Raw genomic sequence first — 13,833 nt, 5'->3', positions numbered from 1 at the left:
ACGTTTCTGCGGCCTCCGCCCGAGACCGGAAAATTCGGACCGGACTCGAAGAGCGCTCGCGCTGCCCCTGGCCCTCCGCCGGCGCAGGCGCACTGCGCTCGTTCCGCGCCCGCCGGGAAGGCCGGCCGGCCGGGCCCCGCGCCCCCAAAGCCGCGTTCCCGCCGCGGGGTAGGGCGAGGCCCTCGCGCCTGCGCACTCGGCCTTCGCACCGCCCTGCGTCGCCGGGAGCAGGCCGCACCATGTGACCGCTGCCCGTACCCAAGATGGCGGCCGTGGCCGGGCCTCACCGGCTCCCCTCTTCAGCCCGCGCCTCAGCCTCCCCTCGCCAGAAGCGTGGCCCGTCCGGCCCTCATCGCTGGGCCCTGCGGCGCAGCTCTCTGGGCGTGGCGAACGAGGCTCGCCTGGGCCACGGCCCGTGTTGACTGTCACCACCCGCCTGTACTCCCAGCACTTTCCCAACAGTCCCGCGCCCTCCAGCTGGTGCCTGGAGCGTCCTCTGATAGCCCCGCCCCTGGGATTGGCAGCTTCGGCAGCCAATGGGGACCAGGAGGCGGGCGGGGGCGGAGCATCCCTGGCATTCGGAGGGCGTTGGGCCTAGCGAGTTGGAGGCCGCGGGGCCGATGGGCGGGACCAAGCGGGGCTGTTCCCGCGACCCCCCAGTGGGCCAATGGGAGGGCCGCCGGGCGCCCAGGGAGGGCGGGCAGAGGGCGGGGCCGAGCCGTAATTGACGAGCTCTTCATTAGAAACCGGGCGGGAGGGAGGGGCCCGCGAGGGGAGGTGATGCAAGGCCGGTGCAGCCAATGGCCGCAGGGCCGACGGCGGGAGGGCGGGGCCGGGGCCGCTGACGGGCGTCGGAGCTGGCCTATCAGCGCCCGCCTCAGTGCCGGAGGGGGGGAGCAGCATCATGGTTCAACGTGGGTCAATTTTTTGTGAATGAGGAGGGGAGGTTGTGGGGCCGCCGCTTGCGGAGCACCGTCCCCGCCGCCGCCGCCGCCGCCGCCGCCGCCGCCGCCGCCGCCGCGCCCGAGCCCGCGCGCCCGCCTGCCCGCCCGCGCCGCCGCCTCAGCCGCCTCAGCCGCCTGGGCCCGGCGCGCCGCGGCCGCGTCCCCGCCGTCGCCGCCGCCCGAGCGCCCGCCCGCCCGCCCGCCGCCGGCGGTGGTGGTGGTGGTGGCGGCGCAGGCTGAGGAGATGCGGCTCGGAGCGCCCGCCGCCGCCGCCGCCGCGGTAAGCGCTGCCCCGGCCCGGCCCGCGGGCCATTGTCCGCCCCCCGCCCGCCCGCAGGCCGCCCGCCCGCCCGCCTCCACGCCCCCGCCGCCCGGCCCGGCAGGTGGACGCCGGGGGTCCGCCCGCCCGGCCGGCCTGGCCCCGGCCCGGTCCCGTGCGCCCAGGCCGCGCGGCCCCGCGGTCGTCCGGAGCGGAGCCGGAGCCCGTCCCGGACCTTCCCTGCTGCAGCCCCCCGGCCCGGCGGGGGCCGCCCGCGGGGCAGGGGCGCAGGACGGCCGGCGGGCCTCCCCGGGGCGCCCGCTCCCGTCCAGGCCGAGCCCTCGGCAGGTGGGCCGGGGGGCTCCGGAGCCCCGGCGGGCGCCGTTTATATAACTTTGTCGAGGCTGTGAGTTTGCAGAAAAACGTCCCTCCCGGGGCTGGCGGGCGGGCGGGCGGGCGGGGGTGCGCCGTCGCCGGGTGTGTGTGCCCCGGACCGGAACGGCAGGGGTGGGGCGCCCGCGACCCGAGGGGTGCGGGCAGGCCGAGCCCTGGGCCCCGTCCTGCCCAGGTGACGGGAGCCGCTCTTGGCGGCATCGCAAGCTCACACTGTGGCATCCGAAGCAAATTATCTCGTATTTACATTGAGCGTTGAATTATTTGACACTGTTATAGCAGGAGATCGTGCGTATCAGTCGGAAAGGCCGGGGGTGGAACCCAGTGTACTCATTTAATGCACATCAGAAATTTGTAATAACTTGCAGCAGCTGATACGAGTGTTTTCTTTATTGCATGTTGTAAATTGACCTGCTGTGACACAATTTTCAAATAAAGTGTTGCAGAAATTAAGCTCAAGTTATTTTAAAACTAATGACTTTCTTAACTAAATCCTAATTGCATTACTGTAGAGACCTACCTAATTGCTTGCAGCAGCTCTCTGCCTGCCCTGGGCGAGGGAGGGAAGGGGCCTGTGGAGTTACTTTCCTTCCCTTCTTCCCTCCGCTCAGGCTTCTCTGTTTATTCCCACAAACCACCTAAGCAGGGGAGGCCTGGGAGTAAGCATGTAAACAGCCCTCGCCCAGCGCCAGCCTAGCAAGACTGGGGTTATACTGGTGGGTCTGCACCTTGGCCTGGTTTCACTTTTTCTTCTGTACCGTGATCATCCTGTGGCCTGGAGTTTTAGTTGCTTCTGGTAATTTTCTTTGGGTTGAGCCAGGAAAGGTGGTGGTGGTGACTGGGGGAGGGGGACAGACAGAGGGAGGGAGAGGGATTGAATTAAGAAAACTCAGCTGCTTGTACACAAATATACACTACAGCAATTACAAAGCAACAAAAGTTATTGCAGAATTTTGCGGTCACTATGGCAACACAATTACTCTATTATAATTGGAAATGCAAAATGCCACCCTCTTAGAAGTTTTCATCAGAATGGAGTTTTGGATATCAAAAATATGTGAGATTTAATTTTCTTTTTTTCAGGTAGCTCCTGAGAATTCTCAAATCTGTGTTCAATTATCTATTTTTAAGACCCATCAAGCTTTCCCAGATATTCTACTCCCTGGGCTCTGTGGCATCTTTCCCCAGAACTCACATTTGTGTGGGAGGGAAGTATTTTCCTGCCTTAAAAACACACACCCTGACACATTGTTAGACTTGTATAGCTTTCTGTGTTCTGGGCTTTTATTTTAAAGATTAAATACCTTCCTAAAGAGAGCAGTAATCAATCAGAAAAGAAGCACGGTTTATGCGGCAGGCAGATGTAACACTGCCCTCTTTAGGGTTAGTTCTCTGTCCTGCGATCGGAACTGGCAGCAGGAGAGCCCTGGGCTGGGGGTGTGTGCGGGGGTGGAGGCCTGCTAGGCCTGGGGACCAAGGACAGATGTGGCCTCAGCAGCCCTGAGCCAAGAGGGAATGTTCTGTGGTCAGCAGCTTCACAGCCATGCGAAATAAAAATCTCTAGATGCCATGTTCTCGGAGGCCTTGGGGGCCGTTACTGTAGCAAGATGGGCAGGACAACATGGCCCCTGGGCCACGTGGGTCCAGAGCGTGGAGCTTGGCTCAGTGGCCAGAAGCGTGCTTTCTAAGGATGCCCCTCGTCGTGTTTACCAGGAGGACTCCAGTTCTGGAAGTTTCCGCATGTCGTGGGGTTGCTGCAGTTGAATTTCGTTCTAACTCTTTGCTTTTAACTACTGCATATTTATGTCCAGTAATCGACTTCCATTTTCCAGCTGCATTGTGAGGTTTCAATGCAGCATGAATGGCTTTGAATTCTCATCCTTTGATGTTGGGGGTGGCACCCGAGGAAAGGCGACTTTGTGCCGTCTTAATTGCCAGAGCAGAAGAAACATTTCATCACTCCTGGAGAATCCGTCCCTACCATTTTCTATTGAAAACGGCTGGGCTTTCATTGCTCAGAAGCTGCCATGAGCTATAGATTGGTACCTGATGGAGGGAGCAGGGGAGATGCAGAGAGTGGGGTACGGCTCCGCTGGGGGTGGCGGGTTGACGGCTCCTGGACCCGAAATCCCTGCTGGGGATCAGCTGCCGGGAACCCGCATTAGCCCCACCTCCATGGAAGCTCCCTCGCTCCGTGGCCTGCAAAGCTGAGCCCGAGTCCCCACTGTTCTAGCCAGAGGGCAAGTTCTCCCCAGTGGTTGCGACCCTTGCTGGTCCTGGGGCGGGGACTGGGGAGCCAGTCTGGAGGAGGCTTGGTTTGAGTCTCAGATGGTCAGTTGGGATACGTTGCGGTGTGCAGTGGGTTGGGGTCTTTTGGCCTAGAGTTAGAGAAAAGCAAAGGGTCTCTGATTCAAGTCAGACGAGGAGCCCTGTGTCAGAAGTGATGCTGCATCTTCACACCCGTCAGCAACGTGTGTTCACAGGCCGTTTCTTTGGGGAGACGTGTCACCGAGCTCAGATCAGCGGGTTCTGTTAGGAGGTCATTTTCTTCTCTTGGGCTCGTGTGACTGAGGAGATGGGGTATGTGGCTCTGTTTCGGGAGCGGGGTGGGCTCTCGGCCGCCTTTTCTGACTGATGGGCCTTCTTGGTTCCCTCCAGTGAAGGGCCAGGGTCCCACACAGGTTGCCTCCCATCACGGCGGGGGCGGACTGGCCCCTGTATCAGCAGAGGTGGAGCCAGCCTGGTTCTCTTTCCTAGTGAGATGACACTCGTCCACTTGATCCTTGAACAGCGTGAGCTTGAAGCACGTGGGTCCACTTATCTGTGGGTTTTTTCAGTGAATACTACACAATCTGCTGTTGTCAACCTGGGCTGTGGAGCCGTGGATACGGAGGGCTGACTATAAAGTTATCTTTGGGTTCTCCACCGTCTGCGAGGCTGGCACCCCTCTCCCCCATGGTGTTCAAGGGGCAGCTGTGAGTGTAGCTTAGCCCAGTAGCTGCCGTTTAATGAGCAGCTACGTGGGGCCGTGTGCTGTCGTAAGTAGTCACCATGGGCACCCCGCTTCTCTCCCCACGGCCTCAGGAGGTGGCCCCTCTTGCCACACCCGTTTTGCAGAGGAGGGACCTGAGATGGGCCTGGAAACGTAGCGCCTGGTGCCCTGCTTGTGTTAAGCCCCCGAAGCTGACTCCTCCTCTTCCACGCCTCTGCTTCCGGGTCCCTGGTAGTCTTGAAGCTGAAGTTCAGCATCGTCCGTGGAGGTGTTTGGGAGAGCATAGCCTCTTCGAGAAGAGGACCGTTCGGAACACCTTTAGGTGTAGTTGTGTTGGGTGGTATTGGAGCGGTCATAGGTGATTCTGTGTTTCGTAGGGTTTCTTGCTGTCTTCTGTGCTGTGTGTGTGGCGCTGGGAAGGCTCCGGACAGTCCTGTCGGCCGGCGGTGGTTGGCCCCACGCTTGGCTCTTCTGGGGCTGCCTGCGGGCAGGTGAGGGTGGGGGGCCCCTGGCGCCCACGCCCACTTCAGCCAGAGCACAGTGGCCTCCACCGTTCTGTCTGTGGGATTGCCTTGGAAGAGAGCATCCCAAAGACCAGAAACTTTGAAAAACCACTGACTTAATCCATTCATGTTGTAACAGTAAGCCAGAAACTTTAAAGAAAATATAGATTTAACACTCGTAAGAGTTAAAGAAAATTCTCCTTGTCAAAAGACTCCATAAGTGAGGTTAAGGGACAGTGAGAGAAAAAAAATATAGCATATTATGCCGGAGAAGGCGATGGCACCCCACTCCTGTGCTCTTGCCTGGGAAATCCCATGGACAGAGGAGCCTGGAAGGCACAGTCCATGGGGTCTCTGAGGGTCGGACATGACTGAGGGACTTCACTTCACTTTTCACTTCCATGCGCTGGAGAAGGAAATGGCAACCCACTCCAGTGTCCTTGCCTGGAGAATCCCAGGGACGGGGGAGCCTGGTTGGCCACCGTCTATGGGGTTGCACAGAGTCAGACACGACTGACGCGACTTAGCAGCAGCAGCAGCATATTATGCTTACAGAAGGTTAATAGTCAATATGTAAAGAGCTTTAACAAACCAATAAGAAAACGGTGAACATTCCTATTGTGTAATGAGCAGAGCACATGAATCTGCGAATCACAGTGGCTAACAGTAAAAAGACCCAGCCTTCCTGATAAAGAACGTCAGCGGAAGCATTTGTTTATGCCCCCGTATCACACAGGCTGTTTGACAGCAGCCGATAATGGTGATAATAGTAATTCTTATCTTCCACGGCTTTTGTGAAATTTAAATAAGCTAATATATGGAAAGTGCTTAGAGTAGTCTGGTACATCGTAAGCACATGTAAGCTTTGGCCATTATTAGTTATTAATTACTTGGTTACACTCAGGAAAAGTTTAAGTGTCAAATTTTTAAATGGCCATTCCTTTTCTTCCAGCTATTCTACTTATTGGAATTTATTCCTAGGAAGAATGTGATAAGCATATGGGTATCCAGATATGTACAGAATGTTATGGCTACATTGTTTATAAAGGTGATACTTACTAAACACATTTCGATGTTTTTATCCTGTGGAAATCTGTGCATGTTATTGCTGCATTGTTTATAGAGGTGAAACTTACTAAATACATTTTGGTATTTTTGTCCTGTGGAAATCTCTGTGCAGGCTTGCTGGGGAGCAGAAGCATTCAGTGTGTTAAGTGAAAGGAAAAAGGGGGTCTGGGACAGTACCCAGGGGACCCATTCTTTCTGCTTTTCAAGTTCACGGGTCTCCAGAGTGATAGCACTGGCCTTCTGGGGTGCCAGGAAAATGGAATGTGAGCAACTTTCATTGTCTCTTTATGTTTGTTAAGTGAAGTAAGTGGAAGTCACTCAGTCGTGTCTGACTCTTTACTACCCTAGGGACTATACAGTCCATGGAATTCTGCAGGCCAGAATACTGGAGTGGGTAGCCTTTCCCTTCTCCAGGGGATCTTCCCAACCCAGGGATCGAACCCAGGTCTCCTGCACTGCAGGTGGATTCTTTACCAGCTGAGCCACAAGGGAACCCCAAGAACACTGGAGTGGGTAGCCTGTCCCTTCTCCAGGGTGTCTTCCTGACCTAGGAATTGAACCGGGGTCTCCTCCATTGCAGACAGATTCTTTACCAACTGAGCTATCAGGGAAGCCCCTTTTATGTTTGGTGATATTGTTTAAATTTTACACGATATATAAAAATGGTTTCTGTAAGCATGTATGGCTTTTGAATAGTAATACTTTCTCTTAAAAAGTCTGATATTTCCATGGGGGAGGGGAGAATACTCTTCAACCTCATTATTTATAAGGGAGGAAAACCAAATCCTTGGTAAGTTGATACGTGTGCTTAGCATCGAAGAATCGAGGGGATCCGTTTCTCTGGCTCTCGTAAGCTCTCTGAGGCAGTGCTGGCCTCCTGGGTCTGGCAGGCTCTGGCCCGGGTTGCGCTGTGCAGATGGTACCTGGGTGGCTGTGACCAGGGCAGACCCATCCCCTCATTCCCATGCTCACGCCCTGCCATGTGGTAGGACCCTGGAAGGCCTGTGGTCCTGCCCTCTGTTCCGCTTACCTCATCCCATGTCCCCGTCCTGCTCGTCTGCTTGCCTCCCTGCTCCCTGCGAGCCCCCTTGGCCCCTGGGCCTTTGCACACACTGTTCGCAGTTCTTGGAACTGCCTGTCTTTATCTGGTGTCTTCTCTGGTCCCTCAGTCCAAGCAGAGCCTTCAGTCCCTGTTGAGCATGGTCTCACACCCTCTCCCTCCTCCCTAGCGCGATCTGCTGTGTAATTTCAGTGGCTCATTGCGACATCGGCGGTTGACTGTCACCTTTCTTACTGGCAGGGGCCTCCGAGGGGCGGAGGGGCCCCGAGGGCCTCCTGCCGGCTTGGTGCTCAGCGCCTGGCAGTGTCCGCATGAGCGGCTGGGCGGCTGGGTGCACAGCACTGCACGGGGCCTGGGAGGAGAGCCTGGTGCGGGCTGGCCCCCTGACTTCGTGGAGCCGCCCGTTATCTGCCCGAGCGCTGGGATTGCCTGCTTCCTCCCGCCTCAGTCTGGGTACTCCTGATTCTGGAGATCATATGCTCTTAAGTAGATGCCATAAATACAAGGGAAGTGGGTTTGTGATGCAGAGAGGAACGAGAGGAGAACAGCTTTAAACACAGCTGTCAAGTGGCCAACAGGGCCCTCGTGCACAGCCCATAGCATGCAGTGTGACCTCGGCCGGAGGCCCGGGGCCTGTGCTCCCGGCGGCCAGCCGCTGCCTCTGTCAAAGGCTCTTTCCCCTGCTGGTTTCAGATCACAGTTAATGCTGTTATTTAGTCTTCTCTTGTTTAACCTCATCATCTAACATGACGCCTTTACATGGTCTTGTCTGTGAACGTTTTGGAGTCTGCTCCCTTTAAAAACATGAATGTTGGGCTGTGTTTGTTCACTATTGTTCATGAAGTATTCTGTCTGTGTGGGTCAAGTGCTTCTGCTGGATTGCTGTTTGAGCTAGAAACAGTAAGTCCGTTCTTAGGACCTGAAAGCCCAAGCCGGCCTTCCAAGTGGGAGGGTTGTGCCCGTGGTTGGTGGAGCTGCGTGATCTTGTGGGAGCGACCGTCAGCTGGCTGGCATGGTGCTCTTGGCTGCAGTGGGTCTTTTTCAAACTTGGGGAGAGCAGTTTTGGTGACTCCCTGCCCTGCTGCTACCCCATTCCCCCACCCCGACTTTGGTAGGGGAGGGTGAAGGGCGGCGGTGGTGACAGGGAGCCTGTTTCTAGAAAGTTTCTAATCAGTTGCTCAGTGGTAAAGGATTCGCCCACCATTGCAGGAGGAAATGGCACCCAGCATTCTTGCCTGGAGAATTCCCTGGACAGAGGAGCCTGGTGGGTACAGTCCATGGGGTCGCAAAGAGCCAAACATGACTGAGCGACTAGACAACAAGAATTTTGCAAGCAGTCTGCACCTCACCCACGCGGGGTGTTTTCCACGAGAGAGGAGGGAGCTGAACAGATGCTCCGATGTCGAGGGGCCCAGAGGCGGTTCCCGTGGCTCCGTCTCGGTCAGGCCCCAGCCGCAGGGAGCTGAGTCGTTGGTGGGGATGGGGTGGGGGTGGGGTAACCCCACGCAGCTGCGCCAGGCCGTGGGAGGCAGGCTGGGAGGGGAGCACCGGCCCACTCAGCTGGGGCGGCCCACGCCTAGGGGCAAGGGTCCTGGTCCCACACCCTCCAGTGGGGTGGCCCTTCCTCCCTCCCCGCCACCTGTGTGACCCGGAACCATCTCCCAGGCCCAGGACTCCTAGGAGTAGCTGTCAGGACCCAAGCCTTGGCAGTCAGTGTCAGGGACATTCTGGAAGGGGCCCGAGCCAGTGTCTCATCCAGCTGTTGGTCTTAAACATCAGGGGGGAGTGTGCTCTGAGCCCCTCTGGTCCCGAGGGGCTTTCCGGCAGACCCTTTGGAGTCATGGTTGGAGTAGGACGCCAGCAGGCCAGCAGAGCCCGGGCCTCTGCTGAGGAGGGCGGGGTGGGGGCTTCCAAAAGGATGCTCAGGGCCCTCCCAGAATGGAGGTTCCAGCCTCAGGGCTGAGGGGTTGGGGGGCCTGGTGAGCCCGCCCCCCAGCTCTGGGGCTGTGGATGCAGACGACCCCCCGGGGCAGGGGCCTATAGTTGACGGAAAGTGCAGAGGGAAGCGCTCTGGGGGTGTGACCTGTGAGGAGAGTCGTGGAGAAGTGGTTGGGCAGTGCTCCAGTGGATCGGAGCCCTCTCTGCCAGGAATTCACACAACGTTTTGCACTGAAAGTCCCCAGTAGGTGTCTCAGCCCCGTTCTTTGGAAAGCCTTCCTTAGCCAGCGTAAGGGGTGAAGCAAGGCTCCTTCCCGACCCTCCGGGTTGGAGGGGCGCGCGCAGGACTTGTAGGGTGCTTACGTGCCTCCTTGTCTCCTCGCGAGGGCCTTGTTTTCCTTTCAACTTGTGGTCCGTGTCTGGCTGGATTTGCAGCGGCCTAAGCATGACCTCTGACCTCTCCCCGTCCTTCCGGCTGGGAGGCCCCAGGGTGCTCGGGGCTGCTGCCATCCTGCTCAACACCTCCCCGCCCAGGGCTGGTGGAGGGCTGACCTTGGGGGTTTGGAGTTGACAACCCGCAGTGTAAACGGCGTCCCCTAAACCCTCCCCCGAGGAAGGGTGTCTCTGAGTTGGAGTGGATTGTCTTCGTCCACGCTTGGGTGCGTCTTGAGGGAGCTCCTGTTTTCAGAATTCCTCTCGTCAAGGAGAGGACGGATCTGAAACGCAGAGAGGCACACGGTGGGCCTCTGCTCCTGCCTGTGGATGCTCCGCGTGCTCAGCAGCAGGCGTTCGGGACGGTGTCCGCAGCCATCCAGGCTTCTTGTGGCACGGGGGGTGCAGAGGACAGACCTGGGTGTCGAGGCGGCTGCGCCTGAGGGCTCAGCCTCACGGTGCGCTCGCCCGGCGGGGCTGCCTCCTCTCTGCGAGCTGGGTGTCCTGAGCGGGGGCGGCCGGGAGCCTCTCCCCAGGCCGGGTCTCAGGTGGGATGCTATCTGCAAGGGGAGGGCTGGCGGCTGGGCCTTTGATGTCTGTTACGCACTCGCAGGCTCCCTGAGGCTCCCACGCCAGCTCCAGGCATCTCTCTGCCTGCGTCTGCTGAAGTCACGGCTGGGCGAGCGCCTCCCTGGAGGACCTCAGTCACGTTTGGGAGCCAGTTGTCGTCTGTCTTTGTCCTCGCAGGCACCCTTTCGTGGCTCGCAGAGATCCTGTTCTGGAAAGCTCAGCAGCATGCCTTCAAGTGTTGGCTCCCGAGCGCTGCCCTGGGTGAGAGCTGCCTGGTGCAGGCCCAGCGGGGCCTTGACCACTGTGGGATCTGTCCCCAGCCAGCGGTGCCGAGGTCCCTGGTTGCCAGGTGGTCTGTGAGCCAGAGCGGTGGATGTCCACGGCGCTTCCTGGTGTCCACAGAGGGGCCCCTCCTGGGACGACGTGGACGTGCGTTGCAAACCCAGTTGCGAGTTTGCGTTTCCCCCTCTTTTCACTGTTGTTGAGGAGGCACCAGCCGGGACCCCGAGGACAGCGTGCCCCTCGCCTGCCGCGGCCTCGGGGAAGCGGTGCGGCCTGCGCACCTGCGCCGGGATGGAGCCGTGGGGCTGGCTTCTGGTGGCAGGGTTCCCGGGGATGTGCTCCCAGGATGGGAGGAGGGGGACGATTTAGAAACAGAGGGGTGGGTGCTTCTGGCGCCCAGGGGTGCAGCCCTTCGGGGGTGGCTCTGTAGGTGTGCCCCCGGGGCAGGTGACGGTGTGGTCGGATAAGGTGGCTTTTGGCAGATGGAGGAACAGACTGGGGCCAGACTGTCCTCCCTGAGGTTGTGGGACCTGCACTTGACCAGGAGTTCTCCACGAGCGGCTCTCAGCATGAGCAGGAAGGTACTCAGAGGGGACCCATCACTCAGGGAGGACCTCTTCACAGCAGGTTCCAAGCGCACGGGATGGACTGACGTGCTTTGGGGAAAGTGCAGGTGCGGCAGAGTTCAGGCACGGCTTGATCCAGCTCCCCTGCAGCCTCATCAACACCTTGTTTCTTCCCCCTGCGTCGGGAGTCCACTTCCCAGTGCTGAGATGGCTCTGCCGGCTGCTCTCAGGACTACACGCTCGCCGGTCCCTGCCCACCAGGACGGACAGCAGAACTTCCTGGATTCACTTGCTCACTCTGGCTTAGGCCCCTCGTCCACTCTGAACGGTGGCTTTGGCCAGGCAGGGATGTCGGATGCCCCGTGTGGGTCAGCCTCTTCCAGAAGCTGGCTGGGGAGTCAGCTGCCCTCCTGGGAATGTTGCTGCTGACGGAGAGGACAGGGAGGGGGCGGAGGCTAAGGTGGGCCCCGTAGGCAGCGTCCCCCTCGGGCCATGTCCTCTGCAGCCCTGGTGGCAGTTCCAGACTGGCCTGCATGTGGGCACCCTCCGTGCAGCGCCACGCTGACCGTCTCACAGACCTCATCTCATGGAGCCACGGGCAGCTCCCTGGAGAGCACTGGCCCCCGTTCACGAGGAGGAGAGAGGGCTCAGTGAGGTCGGAAAGCGAGGCCTTGGCCAGGGCCCTCTGCTGGCCTCCTGGGTTTTGTTCCTCTGCCTGGTCATGCGCCAGGCCCTGGAGGTCGGGCTACCGGCTGATGGCAAAGTGGGGAGAGGTTAAGTAGGAGCCTGTTGGGGGTTCCCTGCCCTCCTCCAATGGCTGACTCGCAGGATGTGGCATCCCACGGAGCTGCCCTTAGAGCAGGGACAGCGGAGCCATGAGACGGGGGACTGGGCCCTTCCAGCCGGCCTGCTGCTCTCAGAGGTGGCCACACGCCGGGATGTCCTGAGACTGTGCCGAGCTGGTCCTGTCTGCCTCACCCGCCTCGTCACCTCAGCCTGCGTGCGGCGGGCCTGAGGATGAGACAGATGGGCTGACGCATCAGGGTGCCTCATTCTTCCCATCTGCGAAGTGGGCACGAGAGTTTCTGCCGTGGAGGATTGTCATCGGGCTCAGGGGCGATCGCAAGGGGCCTGGCCCAGCCCTGCCAGGCTGCACCAGAGGAGGACATGCCCTTATTGCTGGGCTCCGGTTCCCCGGATGGGAGCCCCCACCTGTGTCTGGCGGCGTTTCTTTGATGCCAGGCTCCCTGCTGTGGTTAAACACGCTCTGTTCGTCCTGTGCCCGTGTGGCTTGGCTCCCCTTCCTGCACCCGGCTGACTGTGGGGCAGCTGACACCAAGGCAGGGAGCCTGAAGGACGGGGCTTGCCCCTGTGCCAGGCGGCGAACCTGAGCCTGCGCCTTTGTGTTCACGCGCAGGGTGGGACCCTAGGTCGGAAGCGCAGGCCTCGTCCTGGGCTGTGCTGCTGGGTGGGAAAAGCGGAGTGTGCAGGCCTTGCTGCAGACAGGTCCACACCACCTCAGGGCGCTCTGCCCTCGCCCCCGGCCTCCGTGCCCCCTGCTGTAGAGTCTGAGCAGGGAGCCCTGGCTTGGCCATGTCGTGACAGCGGGGGGCGCAGGCCTGCTTCACTTGGTCCCTACTCACTGTGCTGGGTGCTGTCCCCTCCCTGGGGTGGGAGGTGCCCCCGAGGGGCAGGCATAGAACCTCTGGCCTGTACCCTCCCTGCCTGGAGCAGTTCTTTCTGGGGGGGGGTGGGGCTCTTCCCTGAGCCTGGAGGTGGAGGCTCTCCTGGCCGTCATGGTGGTGTGGCTGGCCCTGGGGTCCTTGCCGGGCAGGCCCCGTGGGATGGTGTGAGGAGGCACAGCCTGAGCTGTGGAGGGAGCTGGAGAGGGGAGGGGGGTGGGGGGTGGGCAGGCGCCTGGTGCTGGCGCTGGAGCTGTGGGTAGGCTGGCCCTGCCGCGGCGACCTCCTCCGGGCCCCCCTTCTTCAGCTCATGGTGAGGTTCTGGGGGTGCAGCCTTGGCGAGGGCGGCACGCACGCACACAGACGGGCACACGCGTGAACATTTGTGACACAGGTCAGCCAGCTCCTGTCGTGGTCCCGTCGGGTGTACAGGAGCCGCTGGCCGAGCTGACCCCGCCCCTCCCCCTCCCAGGAGCAGATTCCGGGACAAGGGCACCCAGACGCTTGGGTGCTGAACCCCCTCCTCGCGGCACAGTCCTCCCCACTTCCTCATTGCCGAGCGGAGGGGCTCTCTGCTTTGATCCCTGCCAGTCGGGCACCCTTGGGCACGAGGATTGTGAGAGCTGTCCCCGCGCAGGGCTGGGGGCTGGGTGGGGCAGGACCTGCTGGTTCCTGGCAGGCTGAGCTCCCGAGGCTGCTGCGTGGCAGGGCTTCCTCCAGCCCCATGGCTCTTGTCCTGCCTTCCTGCCGCCACGTGCCAGCGCTCCAGCTGGTCTGGAGGCGCGTCCCAGTGAGCAGGGCAGGTGCGGCGGGGGCCTTGGGCCCGTCGGTCAGTGGGCCCCCTGGGCCCTGCGCCCTCTTCTATTCTGAGCCCACCCGTGGGGGTGCCCTTCTCCCCTGCAGCCCCAGCCCACAAGTCTGCGCCGGGGGGCTGCGGACGCGTGTCGCGTGGCTCCTGTGGCTAGGAAGCTGTCACGTGAGTGCGGTGACCCACTCCGCTGCCTGTCTCTGCTCTTTGCTCTGACAGCACCGACTGCCGGAGTGCCCTGGCCTCAGCGGGGCCCTGAGTGGCGCCAACGTGGGCAGGGCCACGTCTTGTCGCTGCTCTGAACCACTCCCTTGTCCCGGGCTCATGCTCCTGCCC

The 13,833-nt window shown here is 60.3% G+C and overlaps 1 protein-coding gene across 5 annotated transcripts in view; it reads left to right on the top strand.

The window, feature by feature from the left end:
• The first annotated feature begins 1,139 nt into the window (after window positions 1-1,139).
• Window positions 1,140-13,833, top strand: part of HDAC4 (histone deacetylase 4) — a 296,637-nt gene continuing 283,943 nt past the window's right edge. For all 5 annotated transcript variants that reach the window (XM_027538100.1, XM_027538103.1, XM_027538102.1 and 2 more), the window contains exon 1: window positions 1,140-1,224. The gene's annotated coding sequence lies outside the window, so the exon portion shown is untranslated. The remainder of the gene's footprint in view (window positions 1,225-13,833) is intronic.

The sequence above is a fragment of the Bos indicus x Bos taurus genome, chromosome 3 (assembly GCF_003369695.1).
Source record: "Bos indicus x Bos taurus breed Angus x Brahman F1 hybrid chromosome 3, Bos_hybrid_MaternalHap_v2.0, whole genome shotgun sequence".
In the NCBI taxonomy this organism is placed as follows: domain Eukaryota; kingdom Metazoa; phylum Chordata; class Mammalia; order Artiodactyla; family Bovidae; genus Bos; species Bos indicus x Bos taurus.
This window is presented reverse-complemented; position numbering and strand designations above follow the sequence as displayed.